The sequence below is a fragment of the Zonotrichia albicollis genome, chromosome 4, assembly GCF_047830755.1.
Source record: "Zonotrichia albicollis isolate bZonAlb1 chromosome 4, bZonAlb1.hap1, whole genome shotgun sequence".
NCBI classification, from domain to species: Eukaryota; Metazoa; Chordata; class Aves; order Passeriformes; family Passerellidae; genus Zonotrichia; species Zonotrichia albicollis.
This window is the reverse complement of record NC_133822.1, coordinates 34,046,007-34,049,682: the sequence shown is the minus strand read 5'-3', so window position 1 is coordinate 34,049,682 and position 3,676 is coordinate 34,046,007.

Here is a 3,676-nt window from a genome sequence, read left to right as displayed (position 1 = left end):
GGTTAAACGGGAAAAGGCAGAGGGAGCAGGATTCCCATCCTCTGGCCTTGAGGACACACCCTCCGGCCAGAGGAGGGCCAGGCTTTCCAGGGATATTCGGCACGGGCGCAGTAACCTCTGTCCTGCTTCCATCGGCTGCCTTCTGCTCCCTGCCCTTCCCGGCCCCATCCCACCGGCAGCACCTTCTCACCAGTGCTCTGCCTTGGCTCCTGCAGCCAAAGAAGTGGAGAGATATTTGAATTATCCAGCCATTGATAACGGCTCTTCCACAGCTGCTCATGGACAGCCATTCCTGGTGTCTGTCCCACCAGGCACCCCTTCCTTCAGGTGCCCTGTCTGGAGCAGTGTGGATCCCCAAGCACAGAAAAGATCCTCCCAAGGGCTGGTTTGAAAGAAACTTCACTGAAAATATTAATCCTGGATTCCTTCAAGAGGGTTACAAATAACGTGGGGAATGTGTTGGGTGAAAGAAGCACGTGGTTGCTGCAGGTTTTATAGATTTCACAGAAAGGAGCTCAGCAGTGACTGTAAAAAGTTTTAATACATTTGAAAATATATTAAGGTGACCAGCTTGATTTGGATGAACCCTGTCCTCAGAGCAGCAGCTCCGCAGGGAGATCTCATGGCAGCAGCAGGGGGACATCTGCATCAAGATCCAACAATTGGATAGTCAATAGTTAATCACTAATTTAAAGTTGCTTTAGAACAACCTAATAGAAGTTGTAATTTGTCTCTTTGCCCCTGAGCAAATCACATCGTGGCTGTGATCATGGCTGTGGGTCTGATTTGGTTTCTCTTGGATTGTGTGGTCCTGCCTGCTCCTGTCCCAAAGCTGGCTCTGGCTGGTGCCCTCCCTGTCCCCAGCCATGACAGGTGGCCATCCCTTACACATCTCTCTCTGTCCTTATGGGCTTGCTTGGAGTAACATCCTTAACAACCAAAGTGTAAAAATATTATTCCTGGTGAATTCTGAGAGAATTAACAAGCCTATTAGCATCACCGCTCCCTTTCTGAATATATTTGCATACATTTCCTCCCTGCCCATTAGGTTGGCGGTTGTGTTTTCCCTCTCTGATGCTCCAGCACCTGCATCACAGGGCTTTTCCAGATGAATTCACAGGCCAGGAAAACACCTGCTCAGCCCCACGAAACTGGAGACAGCCCTGCCTGCTCCCAGCCAGGGCACTGAGGCAGGGATTACTGTAGTGAGACAAGGGTGGGCTAGGGCAAAGGAGACGCCTGGCAAAGGGCAGGGACTGCCTGAACTGGGTTTCCAGACATCAGAGTGGAGCAGCCTGGCATTTCAGCAGGGCTTCACAAGGCCGTGGGGGTGCTGGTGGAAGCCAAGCCCCAACCCTGATGGCCCTGCAGGCCCTTTTGCAGGTGGGCTCCATCCCTGGAGCAGGGATGGGGGGCAGGATTTGGGGTCCTCTCTTCCAAGAGATCCCCTTCCAATCCCCTGGTGTGCAATGCCAGAGAGTCCTCGCATTTATCTTGTCCCTGCACTCCTCTTTGCAGCTTCTTGTCCCAGCCAAGGGAAAAAATGCCTGCAGAGGGGTGGCAAAGGTTTGTTCTCCTCATCTTGCACCTTCCCAAGAAGAGCTGATGGGCCCAGATCCCAGCATTATCTCCTGCTCTGGCACCAGGAGCCACCAGCTGAGGTGACCATTAGAGGCACTTCATGGGAGCAGCCCGATGGAGCTCACCCAGCTGGAACAGTGTGGTAGGGCTGGGCTGTCCCCATGGAACACCATCCCTGTGTGGCTCATGAGGGCCACAGGAAAGCTGCTGCAGGGCAAGGAACACCCAGGCTCTCAGAGAAGAAAAAATTGGCATATGGAGCGGGACCGAGTAAAAATAAACCTTGCCTCCTCCCGCCCTGCCACCAGGCAAAGCGCCTTGCGCCGGGTGTCTCCCTGCCTCCCAAAATAATGCCGGGTGCTGCCACCACCCCGCATGGTGATGCTCTCTCCATGCCTCCCGTTTCCATGGTGACCACAAGGAATGTCGCCAGGGTGACAAGGAGGCAAGTGAGCTGGGATTTGATATTAAAAATGAGATTTTGGGGTTGTTGGGTTTATTTTTCTCCCCCCCCCCACCCCTCCTCCTTCAGTTCTATTTTTGAGATTTCCCTCTCTGCCTCAGCTGGTCTGGAAGGCTCCTCCTGCAGAGCCCCTGGGCCAGGCAGCAGCAGCTTCTTCCAGGCCCTTCTCCACCTCTGCCTGTCAGGTGATGGCTATGGGATGAGAAGAGGGACAAAGGGCATTTCCTTATCACTAAAACATCTGTTTCCTTCTATCAGGAAGGATTCTCTGGTTTTGCCCCTGGTGATGCTCCAGGTGTCTCCTTCCATTTCTACTGCAGGATGTATCTGAGGCTGCATCCAGACTCCTGGGAGAGTGGGCAGCCTCAGGGATTTGCCTAAGAGAGGGAAATGATTCTGCATTCCCAGAGGGGCTGGGGAATGCGGCGGGGTTGAGCACCATGGGTCACCTTCATGTCTCACCATCTCTGCCCCCATGAGCAGGTCAGGTTGGCTGGGCAGCTCTGGAACACTGGGGACAGAGATGGGATGGTTGGTAGAAGATCACACAGGGAGCATGGCAGGTGCCAAGGAGCCCAAAACTTTGTTCTCTGGTTTAAACTCCCAAAGCCAGACCTGCTCAGCGCAGAGAGGCTTGAGGGTTTGTGCTGGCTTAGCTGGTATCACAGCAGTGCAGGACCAATGGTGTCCAAGTAGGGCCTGCTGGCGTAGAGGCAGCTCTTCTTTGCATGCCCAGGCAGGAGAAGGGGCAGGCAGCGTTTGCTCCCCTTCCCAGGAGCTCTTGCTTTCTGCTGCACCCACCTCTCCATCCATCTCCAGCCATCCCTGTCTCCCTCTCTCTCTCTATCTCTCCATTCTTCCCTCCATCTTTTCAACCACCCTTCACTCCTCCTCTCCATTCATCCCTCCAAAGATTCCTCTGTCCATCTCTATGACTCTTTCCCTCCTTTCATCCATCCCTTTATCCATCCCTCGTCCCACCTCTCCATCCCTCCATCCCTTGGTCCCCCCAGCGGCACTGGGAAAGGTTGGCGGAGTGGGGCTATTTTTGGGAGCGTCTCCCTGGCAACGGCTGCCACCACCGTCTGTGGTGGCTTTTACATAGGTGCTAAAATATTCCACACTTCTTATTAAAGACGGTGCTGGTGGAGACGGGCGGGGGCGGCGAGTGTGAGCCACCCCGCTGCTGGGGCCGGCGGCCATGGGGCGGTCAGGCCACAGAACTTGGGGGGCACAAGGACACCAAGGGGCCCGTGACGTCCGCAGTGTGGCGTCCCCACGCCCCTCTCGCTGGCTCTGGAAGTGCCACCAGTCTCTTGGCAGTGCCAGGCTGCCACACCATGCACAAGGTGCAGCTATCCATCCTCCTGCCACAAGGGCAGAGGGAAATGTGGTGAGGCCTTGGGGGCAGCCGGCAATGAGGAGCAAAAGGCAGAGAGGGTGAAACCTGACCTGAAGCTGAGGTGGCCAGAGGGCACTTGATGGCTTTGCCTGCTGTGGGAAGGAGCAAGGTGTCTCAGCTTCATCTTCATCCCTTCACCAGATGAAGAGGAAAGGCCTGTCGTGGTGCCAGAGGGATGGTACACTCTGCCAAAGAGCAGCTGGGCGGATACTGCTCAGATACAGAGCAGA